The sequence below is a fragment of the Cricetulus griseus genome, chromosome 6, assembly GCF_003668045.3.
Source record: "Cricetulus griseus strain 17A/GY chromosome 6, alternate assembly CriGri-PICRH-1.0, whole genome shotgun sequence".
NCBI classification, from domain to species: domain Eukaryota; kingdom Metazoa; phylum Chordata; class Mammalia; order Rodentia; family Cricetidae; genus Cricetulus; species Cricetulus griseus.
Window position 1 is genome coordinate 125065029 of NC_048599.1, and position 22744 is coordinate 125087772.

Sequence of the window (22744 nt, forward strand, 5' to 3'; positions counted from 1 at the left end):
CTCTAGTCTCATTTTATTTAGGAATCATCATACTTTTTCCATAATGGTTATACTAATTTGCTTTTTTTTTTAGATTTATTTATTTATTTACCATGTATATAGTGCGTGCCAGAAGAGGGCACCAGATCATATTACAGATGGTTGTGAGCCACCATGTGGTTGCTGGGAATTGAACTCAGAACCTCGGGAAGAATAGTTGGTGCTCTTAACCCCTGAGCCATCTCTCCAGCCCCCTTTTCTTTTTTGTTTTTTTGGGGACAGGGTTTCTCTGTGTAGCTTTGGAGCCTATCCTGGAACTTTCTCTGGAGACCAGGCTGGCATCGAACTCACAGAGATCCACCTGCCTCTGCCTCCCGAGTGCTGGGATTAAAGGCGTGTGCCACCAACACCCGGCTTTTTTTTTTTTTTGTTTGTTTGTTTTTTTGAGACACTAATTTACTTTTTTAAAAAATCACTAATATGTATGGTTTTCATCTTTCTACATCTACACCATCACCTGTTATCTTTTGTCATTTCAATAGCCACGCTTGTTGGAGTGAAGTGACATCTCATTGTGGTTTTGACATAAATTTCTGTAAGTCTTCCTTTGAAAAAGGTATTTTTTCTTTTTAAATTCGATTACTTACTTTGCTGTGAGTTTTAAAAACATAAGGTTTGAGTATTAAGCTATTTTCAGTTTGTATAGTTGGCAAATATTTTTCCCATTATAATGTTATCTCTTCCCAATTTTTGATTATTTCCTTTGTTGCACAAAAAAAAAATCTTGCAGTTTGGTACAATATTATCTATTTTTTGCTCTTGTTATCTGTGTTTACATATATGTATATATACACACCATATAACATACACAGACACAGACACAGACACAGACATACACACCCCTAGCTCTGGTCAATGTCATTAAGTATTTCTTTTATGTTTTTTTCTAGTATTATAGGTTCAGGTATAATGTTTAAGTATGAAGCCATTTTAAAGGAAAATAAGATTATTCTTCAAGTAAAAACATGGCAACAATGTAGTCAATGAGACACTCACTCATTCAAGACAGCATTTCAGCATATGTATAAATACCTAGGACCACACAGGTCTACTACATCACCAGCCAATATGACTAAAAGAGCGTAAGTGTGGTCTGATAAAACTTCTGATAAGTCTCTTAAGAAATGGGATGAGGAGAGTGCTTCTGTGTGTACTATAGAGAGGGATTCCCTAAAGCATACAAGTTACATGAAATAAGTGATCTTTTATTGTGTTTAAGCAATTGGATTCCAGGAGTATGGCTCAGTGCTTAGCTGTGGGTGCCTGCTTCTGCTTCCATCAGCTACTAGATGAAGGCAACTAAGGTAGTCATCAATCTCATTATAGGGAAAGGGCATCAAAGGCAGCCTTTCTACCACTGCCTAGATTCTTGGTTGGGGTCATCCCTGTGGATCCCCTAACATTACCCCTGTGCCAGACCTCTCTCCAAACCTATACTGGCACCCTCTATCAAGGCATCTCCTTTCTTGTCCTTCTCTATTCCACCCCTGTTTCAGTCATCCTGTTCTCTCCTGTTCTCCTCTCCCCTCCCCTACTTCCCCAGTATTTAAGCTTAGACATCAGAAACAAAATGAGTAGTGATATTTACAAATTATGTGTGAGATCATATGTAATGTCTTAAAGGAGAATAATGTTAACATGGGACTGATTCTCACTGGAACGTTGAGAGTGGCCCCGAAAATTGCCTCACACACACACACAAAAAAAAAACAAAAAACAAACAAACAAACAAAAAACCTTATGCACAAAGTCTTTAAGTTGGAGACTTGCAAGGGAATTTCAATGAGAAGGCAACCCTATAGAAAATAAAGTCTCTACAAATACATAAATTGTGTACTATCAGTTATAAAAAGGAGGACTTTGGATCAAACCCTAATTACAAAAGTATTTGGTTTTTAAAAACAAATGATAGAAAATTAATTGCCAATACTTAAATTGGAACACTTCAATGAAAATATAAAATTCCTGTTTACCTGAGATACAGGACAGTGAGTGTGGTAACAGTAGGTCAACATTCCTGCCTTGCCAGTTATCTGGAGCAGAGCAGTGGCTGCTCCTCCAGAAAGGGCGTGGCTCTCCAGCTTGTGTCAGCGACTTCCTGCTTCATTCCACCATTCTGGCCTCTGTAAGTGATTAGGTTTCCAACTTCTGGAATAGAAAGAACTTTGAGATAAGAGCTGAAACACACACTTTAGCCTTGATAAAAGGAAAAATTAATTTTGACTCCTCATTTGAACTCTATTTTTATTTCTTAGAAAGGGTAGGGTGTTTGGGTCTAACTGAAGTCTTCTACATGTCTGCAACCAGTTATGCCAGCACCATTTGTTGAAGATGTTCTCTTTGTTCCATTGTATAAATTTGGATTGTTTATCAAAAAGAAGAATTGTGTTGGGATTTTGATGGGGATTGCATTGAATCTGTAGATTGCTTTTGGCAAGATTGCCATTTTTACTATGTTGATCCTACCTGTCCAAGAACAAGGGAGATCTTTCCATTTTCTGATATCTTCTTCAATTTCTTTCTTTAGAGACTCAAAATTCTTATGGTACAGGTCTTTCACGTTTTTGGCTAGTGTTACCCCGAGGTATTTTATGTTGTTTGTGGCAATTGTAAAGGGTGATGTTTCTCTGATTTCTTTCTCCTCCAATGTGTCATTGGTATATAGTAGGGCTACAGATTTTTTTTTTTTAGTTAATCTTGTATTCTGCCAATTTGCTGAAGGTGTTTATCAGCTGTAGGAATTCCCTGGTAGAGTTTTTTGGGTCACTAATGTAGACTATCATATCGTCTGCAAATATTGAGAATTTGATTTCTTCTTTTCCCATTGCCTTGCACAAAACTTAAGTCAAAATGGATCCAAGACCTCAACATAAATCCAGCTACACTGAACTTATTAGAAGACAAAGTCGGAAATACCCTTGAATTAATTGGTACAGGAGACCACTTCCTGAACATTACACCAGTAGCACAGACACTGAGATCAACAATTAATAAATGGGACCTCCTGAAACTGAGAAGCTTCTGTAAGGCAAAGGACACAGTCAGCAAGACAAAATGGCAGCCCACAGACTGGGAAAAGATATTCACCAACCCCACATCTGACAGAGGGCTGATCTCCAAAATATACAAAGAACTCAAGAAGCTAGTCTCCAAAACACCAAACATTCCAATTAAAAAATGGGGTACAGAACTAAATAGACAATTTTCAATAGAGGAATGTAAATTGGCTGAAAGACACATAAGAAAGTGTTCAACATCCTTAGCCATCAGGATGCTGGCTAAATGCAAATCAAAACAACTCTGAGATACCATCTTACTCCTGTCAGAATGTCTAAAATCAAAAACACCAATGACAATTTATGCTGGAGAGGATGTGGAGAAAGGGGAACACTTCTCCACTGCTGGTGGGAGTTCCAAGTTGTATAGCCACTGTGGAAATCAGTATGGCGATTCCTCAAGAAAATGGAAATCGGTCTACCACAAGATCCAGCAATTCCACTCTTAGGCATATACCCAAAAGAAGCACATTCATACAACAAGGACACCTGTTCAACAATGTTCATAGCTATTTGTAATAGCCAGAAACTGGAAGCAGCCTAGATGCCCCTCAACCGAAGAATGGATAGAGAATATGTGGTACATTTACACAATGGAGTACTACTCAGCATAAAAAAACAATGGAATCTTGAAATTTGCAGGAAAATGGATGGAACTAGAAGAAACCATTCTGAGTGAGTTAAATCGCAAAAAGACAAACATGGTATGTACTCACTCATACATGGATTTTAGACATAGAGCAAAGGATTACCAGTCTATAATCCACACTGCCAGAGAAGCTAGGAAACAAGGAGAACCCTAAGAGAGACATACATGGTCCCCTGGAGAAGGGAGAAGGGTCAAGATATGCTGAGCAAAGTGGGAGCACAGGAAGAGGGGGGCTAGGAGAATGAGAAGGGGAGAAGAGGAGGGATGCAGAGGACATGAGGGAGCAGAAAGGTTGAGTCAGGGGATGAATAGATGGTAACAAGAATGGAGATATCATAATAGAGGGAGACATTTTTGGTTTACAGAGAAATCATGCACTAGGGAAATGTCTGGAGATCTACAAAGATGACACCAGCTAACAATCTAAGCAACAGAGGAGAGGCTACCTTAAATGCCCTACCCTGATAATGAGACTGATGACTAACTTATATGCCATCCTATAGTCTTCATCCAGCAGCTGGTGGAAGTAGAAGCAGACACCCACAACTAATCACCAAACTGAACTGAAACCCAGATTCAGAGAAGGATGAGTGAAGAGCACAGGGGTCCAGACCAAGCTGGTGAAACCCACAGAAACAGCTGAACTGAACACCAGGGAACTCTTGCTCCCCAGACTGATAGCTGGAATACCAGCATGGGACTGATCTAGACCCCAGGAACATGGGTTTCTGTGAGGAAGTCTCTGAAATCTATGGGACCTCCTGTAGAAGTTCAGTACTTATCCCTAGCATAGGGTGGACTTTGGGAGCCCCTTCCATATAGAGGAATACTCCCTGAGCCAAGACACACGGGGGTGGGCCTAGGCCCTATCCCAAAGGATACAATAGACACTGATGGCACCCTATGGAAGGCCTCATCATCCAGCGGGAGCAGAAAGGATATGTGATAGATAGGGTTTTAGTTGGGGGGTGGTGGTAGGGGAGGATGGGTTGGAGAAGGGAACTGGAATTGTCATGTAAATCAATCCTGTTTCTAATTCAAATAAAAAAGGTTTTTTTTTTTTTTTTTTTTTTAAAAGAAAGGGTAGGGGGTTGAGCACTCAGTAGGCCAGAACACATTCTTAGTATTTGTAGGAACACCACTAAACCAGTCAAAGCCATAAGCATACAGATAACTGTCTTATTAAGGACACCAACTTGGCCTTTAACTGTTGATTCTTGAGTCAGTGCCAACATGAAGAACTCTCAATTCATACATCTTCTACATCTCCACTGCTTGCAATATTGGGAACTCATACTAGCATCAGAAAATTATGGAACCAAGTTATATAATTAACCTTTTAGTAAGAGATACAAGCTGGGCGGTGGGCGGTGGTGATGCACGCCTTTAATTCCAGCACTCAGGAGGCAGAGGCAGGTGGATCTCTGTGAGATCAAGGCCAGCCTGGTCTACAGAGTGAGTGCCAGGAAGGCTCCAAAGCCACAGAGAAAACCTGTCTCAAAAAATGAGAGAGAGAGAGAGAGAGAGAGAGAGAGAGAGAGAGAGAGAGAGAGAGAGAGAGAGAGAGAGAATGTCATGGATTTCCCTTTGGAAAATGATTAAGACTTTGCACTTACTTTGCTGTATCCTGGCTTTCAGGGACATTTGCTTGCCATGCAGAGTGATACGGCTTTTCCAAATCCTGGGTAAAATTACCCCTATAGAGATTTAGCTTATTTTGTTCTGGTTCTGTATCAATAGACAACCTTCTGAGTATATTATGAATTTTGTAATTTCTTATATAATTAAGTTGGTGAGGTAGATAGCAGGTACAAGTCCTTCAGTCAGAACACAAACTGCTAAATAACTAATCTAAATGTCATGGAAATTAGATATATGTAGACCAGTGTTGTGGAATACTATTTTAAGATGTGTTATATTTGTTTATGCTGTAGAACATTGGTTTAATGATGCAAAGACGTGTTGCATTCTTTTATGTTATATCTGGTTTAATTCTGTGAAGCTGTGTTACTTTGCCTGTCTAAAACACCTGATTGGTTTAATAAAGCACTGAACAGCCAATAGCAAGGCAGGAGAAACAATAGGCAGGGCTGGAAGGCAGAGAAAATAAAGAGGAGGAGAAATCTGAAAGAGGTTCTTGGAGGAAGAGGTTATTGAGGAATGAAAAAAGAAGGGGCCAGCCACACAGCCAGATGTGGAATAAGAAGTAAAGAAAGGTATGTATAATAGATAAAGGCAAAAGAAAACCTGGCTAGAAATAAGCCAAATTAAGGCTTGGCATTCATAAAAAAGAATAAGCCTCTGTGTGCATTTATTTGGGAGCTGGGAGGTGGGTCCTCAAAGATCCAAGGAGCCAAAGGAGTGTTAAAAGAACAAAACAAACAAACAAACAAACAAACAACAACAAAAACAACTCCAAAACATTTTGTCGTACCAATGTGAGACTCTACAATATCCACTTAGTGCCTGAGAAAAAGCTGGAACAAAAGGTGGGGGAGCACGGTTCCTTTAATAAGTTCTGTGTACAGAAAGAGCCATTTTTATGCTAAGTAGAAACAACAACAACAAAAAAGTAAAAATTCCTGCCACAGTGCAGGGGACTAGCATTCCATAGCTGGAGGTTGAATGCAGTTCCTAGTCAAATGTACTTCCAATAGTGCTGCGAGCTTTAGGCTTGGCTCTCTTAAACCAAGAAACAGGTAGAACCAGTCAATAGGGTCAGGCAGAGGACAAAGCTGTAGCTTAGCAGTTTAAAGTTTGTTCACATGGTGAAAAAAAACTATAAGATACCCAGTAAAAGAGGGCCAGATGGAAAAAACCCCTAAACAGGTTCTAGTGTGTTTTACAGTGTGTATAGGCTTAAGAAAGAATATGGGTATAGACAGTCATAGAAAGAAATAGTTGAAAAAGAATAAAGTCTTTAAAGAGAGAAATAAAATAACATAGGAGAATAAGCCAAACAGAGATGGGATCCTACAAATGGGTACAGATCTAAACAGAGAATTCTCAACAGAGGTATCTCAAATGCCTTAGCCATCAGGGAAATGCAAATCAAAACAACTCTGAGATACCATCTTACACTGGTCAAAAATACTAATGAAAGCTCATGCTGGGGAGGATGTGGAGATAGGGGTATACTCCTCCACTGCTGGTGGGAGTACAAACTTGTACAGCCGCATTTCAAACCAGTATGGTGCTTTCTCTGAAAATTGGGTATTGATCTACCTCAAGACCCAGCAATACCACTCTTGGGCATATACCCAAAGGATGCATACTTATACCACAAGGACAACTGTTCAACTATGTTCATAGCAGCATTATTTGTAATAGCCAGAACCTGGAAGCAACCTAGATGCTCCTCAACTGAAGAATGGATGGAGAAAATGTGGTACATTTGTACAACGGAGTACTACTCATCGGAAAAAAAAAAAAACCAAAGGAATCTTGAAATTCTCAGGCAAATGGATGGAATTAGAAGAAACCATCTTGAGTAAGGTAACTCAGACACAGAAGACAAACATGGTAAGTACTCACCAATAAGTGGATATTAGACATAGAGCAAATATAATCCACAGCCCCAGAGAAGCTAGGAAACAAGGAGGACCCTAAGAGAGACATACATGGACCGCCTGTAAAGGGGAAATGGACAAGATCTCCTGAGTAAACTGGGAGAATGGGGGAAGGGGGAGAGAGAGGTAGGAAATAGAGGAGGGGAGAAGCAGAGGAGGGTGGAGAACATGAGGGGCCAGGAAGGTCAGGGAAAGGACAGAGAGAGAGAACAAGGAAAGAGATACCTTGATAGAGGGAGCCATTTAGGGGTTATCGAGAAACCTGGCATGAGGGAAATTCCTAGGAATCCCCAAGGATGACCCCAACTAAGAATCTAAGCAATAGTGGGGTTCCTTAAATGCCCTTCCCCTATAATGAGATTGATGATTGACTACCTTAATTGCCATCATAGAACCTTCATCCAGTAACTGATGGAAGCAGAAGCAGAGATCCACAGCTAAGTACTGGGCTGAACTCCTGGAGTCCAGTTGTAGAGAAGGAGAAGTGATGAGCAAACTGTTCAAGACCATGCTGGAAAAACCCACAGAAACAGCTGACCAGAGCTAGTGGGAGCTCATGGACTCCAAACTGACATTTGGGGAACCTGCCTAAGACAGAACTAGGCCCCTGAATGTGGGTGTCAGTTGGGGAGCTTGGACAGTCTATGGGGCTGCGGGAAGTAGAACCAGTATTTATTCCTAGTGCATGAACTGGCATTTTAGAGCCCATTCCCTATGGAGGGATACCCTGCTCAGCCTAAATACAGGGGCCAAGGCCCTGCCCCAAATGATGTGACAGACTTTGGTGATTACCCATGGAAGGCCTCACCCTCTCTGAGGAGTGGATGGGGGGTGGGATGGGGAGATGGTGGAGGGAGTGGAAGGACAGGATGGAGAGGGAACTGGGGTTGGTATGTAAAATAAGGTTGTTTTAAAAATAAAAAAAAATTGGAATCACTCAGATAAGATAATGGAATAGTTTCTCTGAATTTGCTAAATACAAATGGACTGAATATTATAAACATACTTCTTACTTGATAACTATTTTTTGTGGTGTGTATTTTTACTATGTTTAACTTCAAACTCTTTCTTTAGATTTACACAAAAGGGGGAAATAATGTGGAATATTATTTTAAGATGTGTTAAGTTTGTTTACACTGTGGGACATTTGTTTAATGATGCAAAGATGTGTTGCATTCTTTTATATTGCATTTGATTAACTCTGTGAAGCTGTGTTACTTTGCCTGTCTAAAAAACTTGATTGGTCTAATAAAGAGCTGAACGGCCAGTAGCAAAGCAGGAGAAAGGATAGGTGGGGCTGCCAGGAAAAAGAGAATAAATAGGAGGAGAAATCTGGGGAGAGAGAGATCTAGGATGAACAGAAGAAGGAGAGAGGACACCCGGGGCCAGCCACCCAGGTATACAACAAGGCCAGAAGAAAGAAGTAAAGAAAGGTATATAGAATATATAGATAAAAGCCTAGAGGCAAAAGATAGATGGGATAATTTAAGTTAAGAAAACCTGGCTATCATCCCACATGGAGGGATGCTCTCTCAGCCTCGACACATGGGGGAGGGCCTAGGCCCTGCCCAGGATGATATGACAGACTTTGGGGAACCCCCACGGAGGGCCTTACCCTCCCTGGGGAGCAGAAGGGGGATGAAGTGGGGGGCTGAGGGGTAGGGTGGGGAGAGGGAGAAGGGATTGACATGTGAAGCAAGCTTGATTCTAATTTGAACTAATAAAAAAAGAAAGAAAACCTGGCTTGAAATAAGCCAAGGTAAGGGCAGACATTCATAAGCAAGAGTACGGCTCAATGTGATTTATTTGGGAGTTGGGTGGTACACCCCCAAAGATCCCAAAGAGTAAAGGACTAAAAGCAAACAACACACGAGAGATCCATTATCTTGAGAGTAATGACAAACTCTACATCACATCCTAGTTATTCTATAGGGTAACCCTCCCACTCTATGCATTCCCTGATAGACTACTATCCTTTTGTTTTGTGTTCTGTGTTACTTGATTCAAACCAGTGACATTATAGGAAAACCAGAAATGTTTTTGGGCCAGACAAGGACGGGAGAATGTGAGTGACAGGATATGGGCAATGTCCCTGAACAGTGTGTTAGTTCCCCACAAGTAGCCAGGAGAGACAAAGGAGCAGTTGAAGGGGGGTAGAACCAAAGTTAAATGGTGGCTTCAGTAATCCTTGTGTGTCTAGGCATTATATCCATCATATTTCTTATATTCATGGTTTACCAAACTTTTGTGAAGCACTATGATAGCCATTGGAAACCCAGACTCTAGGAGAACACAGTCCACATCTCGAGGCACTCAACTACCTGGGAAGAGAAGGGAGTTCATTACCCAGGTTAACACTTAGTGGTCCTGGCTATGGTAGAGGTAAGTATGCAATGTTGAAGAGCACAGACTAGTCTACTTTTCAAGAATAAGGGTGGTGGAGGGCAAGGCTATGTCTAGGGCTATACAGAGGTTAGACAGGCCAAGAAAAGTCACCAGGGAACTAGTGACTTCATTAAATTCATTCAAAAGATTTACTTTTCCAAACCATTAATAAGAAAGAGTTTACATTTTTGTCTGTTGATATCATTTTCAATGCTGTACTCATTTTTAGCTGATAAATATAAAGGTCCCATTTTGTCAGACCTTTAACTTTGTGATATGGTGAGTGATAAAGCTTTGACTATCTGCCTGATTCTTGAAATAGAAAATGATGATGTCATATCTACAAGAACTAACAGCTTTATTTTTTAAAAAAGTACTATCAAAGAAAGCCTGAATATTTTAAGTTAATGAATGGAAGGAAAAAGGAAAATTGAAAAAGAAGCCAGGTGCTTACAACTATAACAATACATGGGGGGGGGGGTTCGTGGAGGCAGGAGGCTCAAGAGTTCAAAGTCAACCTTAGCTACATAATGATTTTGGGCCAGGATGGGCTAAAAGGTGCTCCTATCTTAAAAGCAAACAGGTCAAAAGGAACTAGACACTGGCCAGGGAGTACTAGACAATGTAATTCAAGTTACAGGAAATTATGTCTTTCTTTTGAAAGGAATCCTGAGTAAAGAAAGACAACAGCTGTAGTACTAAACAACCAAATATAGAAATGATACTAGAATTATATTATCTTCTAGGAACATGTTGGACACTTTATACATAAATAAGTTAACTCATTTAATTTTTAATACAACACTACAAGGAAGTACTTTTAACATTTTTATTACAGAGTGAAATTGATACAAGGGAAATGAAGTAACTTTACCTTCTTTCCAGCTTAGATATAATTCACATACACTTTATTTTCATCCAGAGTATCATCATCATCTAGCATTTGTACATCTTACTGCTTATCCTATTCCTACTTGTCTCCTCTGAAAAGAAGGCAAGCATTGAAAGCACAGGGGATACAGTGGACATTGTAACAGACAAAATCCTTGAGAACTGTTTTTCTTTGAGTTCAATAACTTCTCAAAGACTAATTATGTAGTGTGTTTTCCCCCCAAGAGACAAAGTACTTTACAAGTGCTTGAGTTAAAATATTTGCTAAAAATATTTTGAGTAGCTCATGAAAATAGTTAATCATTATGTATATTCTTGCTATGCTCATCACTCTCACTATAAGATAGGGAGCTAGAGAATACAGTTCCTGCTTCAAAGAGCAGTTAGGAATTGAAACAAGGTAGAAGCAGGAGGGGCATAAACAAGAAATCCTCGTATTTCATGATCTCCCTTTCTCACTCAGCAAATGTTATCTAAAATACCAACTCATCTTTCTTCCCCTACATCATAATCCAAGCCCAACTAAACATTATTGTAATATTCATAATATCATGAGCTGGAAATGACCAGACAGCTTCCTTCTTGAGGATTAGATTTCATGGTACCAGAAGGCACAATGCAAGCTTCCGAAGGAAGAGAGCAGACAACAGTCCTACCTAGCTATGAAATATAAAAATAATCATCAAGGCATGATAAACCTAGAGTACAGTAGTGGAAAGCATAACTTGGGGGTAACAAACAGCTCTCTAATTAGACTTAAGACTTATTCAATAAGAGGGAACTCATATTTAGTATCTGAAACTTAGCCAACTAACTATTCAGTGCTAGTGAAAGCATGGATCCTGGAGGAAAACATAAAATCTCAACTTTATTAAATCAGCGTAATCCCTTACTGTATTTTCAATATTTGTCCTTGTATCCACAGATAAGTGTAGTCCTTACTGCTTATCAATGAAACTTCTCTTTTCAACAGATGGAGACTATTATGAAAAAACACACACAATCACAATGCAGAGTTTTGGAGACCAGTCCAAAAGATAAAACTACAGTTACATCTTCCACACATGAAGCTCAGGAATCATTATGGAAGAGGAGCTGAAAGATTGTAAAAGGTAGAGAACAGGGAGTTTGCTATAAGATTATGTTTCCTAGGAATTTGTATAAAAATGTCCCCCATTGGCTAGGAGGTGGTGGCACACCTTTAATTCCACCAATAAGAAGGCAGACGAAAGCAGACCTCTGTGAGTTTGAGGCCAGCCTGGTCTACAGAGCTAGTTTCAGGGCTGCTAGAGCTACACTAGGATGTCTCAAAGAAACCAACCAACCAACCAACCCAAAACAATGGCTCCCATAGGCTCATATATTTGAAAGCTTAGTCACAAGGGTGTGGCACTATTTGAGAATGACTGGAATGTGTGGCCTTGTTGGAGGAAGTGTTTCACTGGGGTTGGGCTTTGAGACTTCAAAAACCTACTCTCTTTCTCTCTCTTGGTCTGTGGATCAGGATGGAGCTCTCAGCTCCATGCTTACTGCCATGATGCTAATAGAATAAACCTCTGGAACTGTAAGAAAGCCCCCAATTAATGCTTCATTTTATAAGAGTTGCTTTGGTTGTGGTGTCTCTTCACAGCAATAGAAGAGCAACTAAAATAGAACGTCAGAAACCCACAAAATCTTTCCAATATGACTGCCTAAACAAGAGCCTAACAAGAACAGCAATAGACACACCAACATGGTGGGGGGGGGTGTCCAAGAGGATTCCTTCCCACACGAAGAACTGCAGATAACTAAGGATTGCTCAGAGTGGGAGAAATAGTCTTCCCCAGAGAAGAGCACACCATTGATTATCCAATACTGAATACTTAGCTTTGAAAACATATATACAAGTAACAGTATACACACTGAGCAGGTTGTACCTGTATATTTAGGAAAATATGTAAACATCTATAACAACAATTAACAAAGAAATAGGCCATGGATTTGAAGGAAAGCAAGGAAGGGTATATGGTAGGCTTTGGAAGAAGGAAAGAAAAGGGGGAAATGATGTAATCATATTATAATCTCAAAAACAAAAGAAATAATTAAAAAAGAATAATACTGGAAGCAATATTTCAGACTGGAGAAAAATAAGCACAGCCAAGAGAATATGGGAGGAAAATAAATGAAGCTACAATTATTGAAATACACAATAGGACTAAGAGTACAAACAAACAAACAAGCAAACAAAAAACCCCAAACAAATACAAAACTAAAATGACTGCAATCAACACATACCACTCATTATAACTCTAAATTTAATGGCCTTAAGTTCTCAATCAAAAGACACAGGTTAGTTTATTGGATTAAGTAGTAAAACCAATATTTCTACTGTCTACAGGATATTCATCTTATTTTAAAAATAGAAAAAAATTTAAAAAAAGTAAAAGGATGGAAAAAGCATTCCAAGCCAATGGGCTTAAGAAAGAAGCAGGTTTCACTATCCTACTATCTGACCAATAGACTTCACACTAAAACAAATCACAAGAGATAAAGAAAAACAATTCTAATTAAAGCAGTAATCAACTAAGTAGCATTACAATCCTAAACACATATGCACTAAACTAGGCACACCCAATTTCATAAAAAGTGTACTGCTGTACTTAAAGACACAGACTAACTCCAGCTCCAGCTGATTTTAATACACCACTTACTCCTATTTTTTGTCATTAGGACAAAAAATAAATAGAGAAACATCAGAAATGAATGACATCATGTAGGACTAGAGAGATTGCTCAGTAGTAAGTAGAGTTTTATTCTCTTCCAGAGAACTTGTTCAGTTCCTAGTATACACAATGTAGCTGGAAAACTTCTGTAACTCCAGTTCCAAGGGATCTGATGCCCTCTTACAGAGGCAGAGCCTTGGCAAATACCAGGCATGCACACAGTACTATACATATATGCAGGCAAAACACTCAAAGATTTATAAGTAAATAAATCTTTAAATGAAATTTCAAATGGATACATCAATTGGATACTAAAGGTATCTTCAGAATATTTCATTGAAACACAAAAGAATATATATTTCTAATCAGCAGCCTACTAAAACTCCATTGACATAGACCATGTTTTGGAACTTAAAACAAACCTTAAAAGTATAAAAAGCTAAAATAATTTCATGCATCCTATCTACTGTAAAGCAACCCACAACAAACAAGTCTAGTGAGTGCACAAACACATGAAGATCAAACAACTTAGTGCTGAATGAAGAATGAGCAAAAGAAGCCAGGAAACATACATACAAACAAACAATCCTGGAATTAAAGGAAAATTTAAAACACAACACAATAAAACTTCTGGGAGATATTAAAAACAGCCCTAAGAGGGAAATAAATAGCTCTAAGTACTACACTAAAAAATCACAAAAAAGCACAATAAATAACAATGATGCTACTGAAGAATTTGAAGAAACAAGAACAAACCAAACCAAAATCCAGTTGCTAGCAAGAAACAATAAAAACCAAGCAAGACATTAATGAAATAGGAAAACACCTGATAATAAAAACAATCAATGAATCTAAGAGGTGGTTACTTGGGAAGATAAACAAGACTGACAGATCCTTGGCCAACAGACAGAAAGAAGTGACCCAAATGAACAGAGAAACATTACAACAAACACCAAAGAAATTCAGACCATAAGTGAATACTTTCAAAACCTACACCTATATCCCATCAAGTTAGAAAATCTAAAAGAAAAAACATGTTTCTAGAATCATCCAAACCATCTAGAGGAGATCAGCAATCTACATAGACCCACAACAAATGAGTCAAAATAGGGACAAAAGTTTCTGACTAGGCAGAACATTGCGCTATGGCCAGGCCTTAAGAAAAAAAAAATGAGACTGTAATCTAATTACAGCATTTCTTCCTTCCTTCCCTTTCCTCCTGCTAAACCCTCTTTTATACCCTCTCCATTCTCCTTCAGATTCATGGATACCCTTTTTTCACTGTTATTGCATGTATATATGATATGTATTAATAAAGATACTCTGTTTAGTCTTTATAATGTTACTTGTATGTTTGTTTTCAGGGCTGACTTTTTGGCACTGGGCAACTAATTGGTGTGTTCCTTAATTGGGAAGACCACCTTTCCCAGCTTTCCTCAGTTGCCTTAAGACTGGCTCAACAAGAGGGAAACCATGCCTAGTAGCAGAAACTCAGCTAAATACTCAATAGTAGTGACGGCATGGTTGTTGCCGGAGAATATGTAACTCCAATTTACTCAATCAGCATAATCCCTAACAATCTGTAAACTCTTTTCCTTATACCCACACAGAAATGTAGTCTTTACTCCTTGTGATGATATGTTATTTATGACTTAATAAAGGTTGCCTGAAGGATCAGAATGCAAAGCCAGCCATACTAGTTAGCTAAAGAAGCTGGGCAGTGGTGGCACACACCTTTAATCCCAGGACTCAGGGGACAAAGGCAGATGGATCTCTGTGAGGTCAAGGCCACCCAGGGCTACATTAGAGTGAATCAGTCTAAAAGAAAAAACAGAGCTCACACCTTTCATCCCAGCTCTAGAGAGTACATAAGGAGCTCAGCGTAGTGTCAGAGAGCAGTCTAGGATTCTGACACTTGGTGGAGAGCAGTGCAGTCTGGAGATGCAATCTGAGGTTCAGTGGATCACCTCCTTTGGTCTGAGCATTGGTAGAGGTGAGAACTCTCTAGGGGTTGGCTGCTTTGCTTCTCTGATCTTCAGCTTGAACCCCAATATCTGTCTCTGGGTTTTTATTATTTGTGCTACAACTCCTCAGCACAACAGAGATCACAACAGAAAACTACAATCAACGGAAACTCAAGAGTTGTAGAGTCTAGTCCCAATAGATACATTTATAAAACACTCCTGCACCTAAGGCTTAGGTAACACTTTGGAAGTGGGGATGGAAAGGCTACAAAATCCAGAGTATCAGGAAATATGCTGTAAGATTGTGTATCCTACTACCATCAGGAACTACATCCAGAAAGTCTCACCAATATAAAAGTCTCAGCCACACCCATAAAAGTTTTACTGAACAAGGATGACACCCATGGACATGCCAAACTGGATGGGGAAAAGCCTACAAGGCCTTGACCCTACACCAAGAACTATGTGCAACTGAAGAAAGCTGGGAGCAGGGCAGATGGTCTTCCACAGGGAAGAGGATAGCACTTGGTTGCCTAGTGCCTGTTAGCCCTAAAATTCCCCTTTGTTATACTTGTTTTCTATTAGCTTCTTTTCTGTTGCTGTGATAAAACACCATGAACAAAGCAACTTAAAGTATAAAGAGTTTATTTTGGTTTATGGTTCCAGAGGATTAAGGTCTATAATAGTGGGTATGTTGTGGCAATAGGCAGCTGGCATGGTACCAGGAGCAGGAATCTGAGATCTCACACCTTGAACTGCCGTCATGAGAGAGCAAACTGGAGATAGCTTTAAACTCTCAAAACCACCTCCAGGGGTAGGAAGCTTCAATTCCAAAACCTCCCCAAAGCAAGTATTGTACTGGGGAACAAGTATTCAAATATATGAGGCTATCTGGGGCATTCATACTCAAACTATCACATGTTTTAAGCACTAGTTAGAGCAATATGAGAAGAGAAGGAAGTTAAAGGAATAAAAGCAATAAAAGAAGTCAATTAATTCCTATTTGCAGATGATATAATTTTATAGGCAAGAAATCTCAAAAATGTCAACAGAAAACTTCCAGAAATGATGAACACTTTCAGTAAAGTGACAATAATGAATATACTGAGAAGGCCTCCATTGAAATATTACCATTTGCAATAGTATCATATATATCTATAGAAAAATTTAAATAGGGAGTAGAAAGACCTTTACAGGAAAAAATTAAAATCTCTGACAAAAGAGATCAAGGAAGACACTAGAAGATGGAAAGACCTCCTATGTTAATGAGTTGGTAAAATTATTATTGTGAAAATGACTATTCTACTAAAATAATTTACATATTCAATGCAATCCAAACAAAAAATCTCCATGGCACTCTTCATAGAAAGAGAAAAAAATTCTAAAATTCATATGGAATCCCAAAAGAGGACAGATAGCCAAAGCAATCCTAAGCAAGAAGAATAATGCTAAAAGATTACCATAGCAGACTTCAAGCTGCATTTCAGAGTTACGGAAATAAAGACAGCATGGTATGGGCACAGAAACAGACATGTAGATAAATGGAACAGAATATAAGACCCAAACATGAGTACATGTAATTACAGCCGTCACATATTTGTCAAAGATGCCCAACACATACACCGGGAAAAAGATGGCATCTTCAATAAATGGTGCTGGGAAGGCTGGATGTCCACATGCAGAAGAATGAAATCAGAGCAACATGTACTCCCTTATACAAACACTAACTCCAAATGTACAAAGACCTTATTTTGAAATGCAAAACACTGAAACCTCTATAGGAAAGCATAAACAATAAGATATAGGAATAAGAATAGGACTCATCCACTCAGGGATTCAACATTAACAAAGCACAAATGTGGTCTCATAAAACTAAAAGGCTTCTGTACAGCAAAGGAAACAAGTTTCCTGATGATGATGCTCAGAGAGTGGGAGATAATCTTTACCAGATGTTCATCTGAGAGAGATGTATACAGAATATACAAAGAATGCAAAAGAACAAAGAGTCAAGGAAAAAGAATGACCCAATTAAAAAATGGATCTGAATAGCGAGTTCTCATAAAGGTTTGATAAAGACATCCAAAGTCTCTTACTCTCTACACACTGTGGAGATTAGCATCTACTGCAAGATGATGTACTCATCTATGGTATAGTATTATGTCAATAGTAGTCATTTTATTGTTATGTTTCTTTAGCAGAATAATAGCATTAAGTTTTCCTCTATGGTCCATGATCCCCCTAGTTTCAGGATCTTAGCCACTTTAGCAGCATCAGATATGGGTTTCTTCTCAAGGAGTAGAGTAGTTGGTTACTCCTATAACATCTGTGCCCCATTGTGCCTGTAGATTTTACAGGCAGGCCATTATTGTAGGTCACAGGATTTGTAGTTTGGGTTATACTATGATTACTTTTCTTCTCTAATGGCATGCACCACCTTCCAGCACCATGAAAATTAGATTTCTCCATGCTTGATGACATAAGTAAGTTGGTGTCTTTATCAAAACCCTCCCCTCACGGCTCAAAGATCTGTGTGGAAGAGGAGGATGAAAGATCGTAAGAGAAAAAGGTGGTGGATAACACACATGTATATGTTTATTAATTAAAGGAGAAGAGGTCATGAATTTTAGAGAGGGTGGGGGAAGACGTGACAGAGAATGAAGAGGGGAGAGGGTTTAATGAAAATGACATAAATAAAGTATACAAATTTGAAATTCTCAAAAAATAAAATGTAAAAAATTGAAAAATCTAAAAATTACTAAAAATTTCATGTATTTTGCTTTTGTTTATTTGAGCCATCAGTAAGAACGGTTTATTTTGACTAGTAAAATGTATAATACAATCAAGGGATACTAGTGATAACTGCAGTTTTAAATAATCTTCATTAGCTAATTACTGTATCTTTTTTCTAATTTACAACATTAACACATTTTTGATAACCAAAGATAACCAATTGTAAATAGAAATTGTTTTGTTTTGTTTTTTTAAAATAATTCTTTTGGCAATTTTTGCTATTAAGCCTATCTACAAACTTGAATAAGAACAAAACCTGGCTCTAAAGCTTATTTTGTCTGCTATTCTTATTTCTGCTCAGAAATGTAAAAAATGTGTTAGAACTACATTAAAATTGGATTACTCAAGAAAGCTCTTTTTTATTTGTGTTTTATCAACTTGCCACTGCAACCCTTTTAAGGAAGGGTGATGACGAACAGCAGGAAGTTCTGCATATGTCTGTTTATGGCTGTTTATTATGGCATAATTATGCTGTGGCAGTATTCTTGTTCACTTAATTTGATATGTAATATTGGGTCCAAGCTTTTAAAAGGGCAAAGTGTAAGATTAAAAACAAAACAAATTCCCATTTCAAATATTTATATGGAAATTAGTGAGAAGCTTAGTAAATAGTTTATAAAAATATAAGCTAGCAGTAACGTTTATTTTATGATATCTAATGTATATACTTACTGAGATTAGGTACCCATGGGGTGGGTGTCTGGTAAGATGAAGGCGGGGAACTTGTGTTAGGAAGTATCAAGAAATACATCTTCAAAAAACAATGGTATTTCCTGTGTAGGGTAAATCCTTCTATACAAATGCTAAAAATAGCTTTGGTCTCATATATCTGTGACATCTCAAACTTAAGCATTGCTTGTGAACATGTGTCTTAATTTAAAGAAGCAATTTGCTTCTATGCAGATATTGTCTGGTGATATTTATTAGGTGTAAAATTTTTCTGAGTGATGTTGCCTTTATTTACTCAAAAGCATGTTATAATACAAACTACACAGAAAACTTTAACTGACCTTCTCTCTGAACAATCATTATCAAAGCTGCATCTGTAAACAGATGGAATTTTCTCTTAGTACTAGTAACATTAGCAGAAACAGCAAGCCAGTCATATTTTTGTGCAATTTAGACATTTAAAAAGTACTCTGAAAATTGATAAAACTATAACAGTAAATGAATACATTTATGAAAATTAGGTTGAATACAAAGTTTCCTATTCAAATTCAGCTCTTTTCCATCCACATAAGAACTCTTTTCTGAATTTCTTTCTTTCTTTCTTTTTTTTTTTTTTTTTTTTTTTTGGTTTTTCGAGACAGGGTTTCTCTGTGTAGCTTTGGAGCCTATCCTGGCACTCACTCTGGAGACCAGGCTGGCCTCGAACTCACAGAGATCTGCCTGCCTCTGCCTCCTGAGTGCTGGGATTAAAGGCGTGCACCACCAACGCCCGGCTCTTTTCTGAATTTCTATTGTGTACTCTGTATACCTTGAAAAATATATTTTTGGGCAATCTGTTGCCTATACTTGATTTATTAAAACTCACATATGACCTGCTCAAACAGATGCTGCCACAACTCCAGGTGAGGCCACCAGAACTCCAGGTATGCCAAATGCCCTGGGACCTTCCTTACCCTCTTGATGTCCTCTCAACTGTATCTCAGATCCCCCCTCCTCTTCTTGTGACCATATCCCATCCCCCAACCAGAATAGAGACACAGAAGGTAGTAGGGTGGGGCTTAGAGAGAATCTTGGCCCTTTTTGGATCCAGGAACAACAGAGAGAGGAGGTCACTGGTTGCCTCTTTCCCACTTGTTTGATCCTTCAGATTGTTACCCCTATATCTGATTCCGAGTTTTCACTGATAAAGAGTTTTCATTGCTAAAGAGTAATTATACAAACAAAACAAATTGAAGGAGAAAAAAAAAACCCAAATGATCATCTTATTAGATACTGAAAAATCCCTTGACAAAATCCAACACCACTTTATGATAAAAATCTTGGCGACAATAGGGATACAAGGAACATACCTAAACATAATAAAGGCAATTTACAACAAGCTGACATCAAATTAAATCGATACTCAAAGCACTTCTACTAAAACCAGAAACAAGACAGGGCTGTTTACTCTCTCCATATCGATTCAGCATATTACTTAAGTTCTGGGTAGAGCAATAAAACAACTGAAGGAGATCAAGAGGATACAAACTGTAAAGGAAGATATCAAAGTATTGTTATTTGTAGATGATGATACTATATACAAGCAGCCACAAAAATTTTACCAGGGAACTCATACAGCTGTTAAACAACTTCAGTAAAATGACTGATTTCAAGATTAACTTAAAAAATCAGTAGCATTCCCATATATAAATGACAAATGGTCTGAGAAAGAAATGAAAGAAACAACATCTTTTACAATAGCCTCAATTATATAAAATTTTATGGGGTAACTAACCAAGCAAGTTAAAGATTTGTATGACAAAAACTTCAAATCTTTGAAGAAAGAAATTGAAGAAGATATCAGAAGATGGAATGATCATGGATCAGGAAGATTAACATAGCCATCTATGTTAATGGCCATCATACCAAAAGCAATCTACAGATTCAGTGCAATCTTCACAAAAAATTCCAACACAATCCTTTATAGACTGTGAAATGACAATACTAAACTTCATATGGAAAAACAAAAACAAAAACAAACAAGAATAGCTAATCCTGAACAAGAAGAGAAGTTTAGAGGTATCACCATCCCTGATTTTAAGCTGTACTCCAGCTTGAAATAAAAACCATATGGTATTGGATAAAAACAGACACATTGATCAATGGAATTGAACTGAAGACCAAGACATAAATCCACACACCTATAAACACCTGATTTTTGATAAAGAAGTCAGAAATACACAGTGAAACAAAGACAGCATTTTCAACAAATGGTGATGGTCTAACTAAATGCCTGCATGTAGAATTCAAATTGATCCCTATTTATCACCCTGTATAAAACTCAAGTCCAAGTGGATCAAAGGCTGCAAAATAAAAACATATACATGGAACCCGACAGAAGAGAAAAGTAGGGAATAGTCTTGCATGCATTGGCACAGGAGACAACTCAAAAACAACAGTTAATAAATGAGACCTCATGGAACTGAAAAGCTTCTATAAGGCAAAAGACACTGTCAATAGTACAAAACATCAGCATACAGATAGGAAAAGATTTTCACCAAATTCACATCCAATAGAGGACTAATATCCAAAATATATAAAGAACTCAAGAAATTAGACATCAACAAACTAAACAATCCAATTAAAAAATGGGGTATAATAGATCAAACAGAATTCTTGAAGGAGGAATCTCAGGTAGTTGAGCAACACTTGAAGAAATGGTCAATATCTTTAGACATTAGGGAAGTGCAAACTAAACTGACTTTGAGATTCCATCTTATACCTGTCAGAATGACTAAGAAAAGAAAAGTGACAGCTCATGCTGGTGAGGATATGAAGCAAGGGGGACACTCCTTTACTGAGGGTGGGAGTGCAAACTTGTTAAGCCACTATGAAAATCAATATGGTGGTTCCTCAGAAAATTGCAACTCCATCTACCTCAAGATCCAACTATACCACTCAAGCATATACCCAATAGACGCTTCATTGTACCACAAGGACACTTGCTCAATTATGTTCACAGTAGTTTTACTCACAATAGCCAGGACCTGGAAACAGTTGAAGAATGGATGAAGAAAATGTGGTAACTTTACACAATGGAGTATTTCTCAGCTGTTAAAAAAATCATAAAGATCTGCAAAAACAACAACAACAACAACAACAACCACCAAACCAAACCAAATCAAACCCATCCTGAATGAGGTAACACAGGCCCAGAAAGACAAACATGATATGTACTCACTTATGAGCAGATATTAGCTGTTAAGTATATGATAATCATGTTGTAAGTCCACAGACCCAGAGAGTCTAAGTAACAAGGAGGGCTCTAGGGGATATGCATAGATCTCCCTGGGAAGAGGACACAGAATCCATATTGTGTGCGGGATGGGAAAAGGAAGGCTTAGGTGGCGGGAGAAACAACTGGAATTGGAGGGCATTTGCAGAGTGAGGTGGAAACCTAGTTCAGTAGAAACTCTCTGGCATCTATGAGGGTCACCCTAGGGAAGGGGTCCTAGTACTGAAGGATATGGAGTCTGAACCATTCATCTATAAGCAGGCTAAGCTCCCACTGGTGGGATCGGGGCAGCAATCCAGTCACAAAACCTTAGACCTACAATCTGTCTTGCCTGCAAGATGTGCTGCGGTAGTGGTGGCACAGCACTCGTGGGAGGGGGCAACCAATAACTGGTTTAATTTGAGACCCTCTCCAAAGCCCATGCCAGACACTGCCTTGATGAGCAGGAACTGGAGGCTGGGTAGCCCAGAGACCTAGGGTAGAACCAAACACAGCCAGAAATGAAGAGAAAAGGGAAGAAAAGAAAAGAAAAGAAAAGAAAAGAAAAGAAATGATTCCTAATTATATTCTGCTATAGCCCAGGTGTCATCTGAGAGGCTTCCTCTGGTAGCTGATGGGACTGGATGCAGAGACCCACAGCCAAACATTAGGCAGAGAGAGAGAGAGAGAGAGAGCCCAGGTTGGAGGTCTCCATCAGGTCCCTCCCTTCAGACTTAGGGGAATTCTGAGGAAGAGGGAGGAGGAATTGTGGGTGCC

The 22744-nt window shown here is 38.5% G+C and overlaps 1 protein-coding gene across 8 annotated transcripts in view; it reads right to left on the minus strand.

Annotated features, from left to right (window-relative positions):
* Mbd5 (methyl-CpG binding domain protein 5) overlaps window positions 1-22744 on the minus strand; it is a 159683-nt gene that overhangs the window by 79039 nt on the left and 57900 nt on the right. For all 8 annotated transcript variants that reach the window (XR_004770640.1, XM_027420467.2, XM_027420466.2 and 5 more), the window contains one exon: window positions 2013-2187. The gene's annotated coding sequence lies outside the window, so the exon portion shown is untranslated. The remainder of the gene's footprint in view (window positions 1-2012; window positions 2188-22744) is intronic.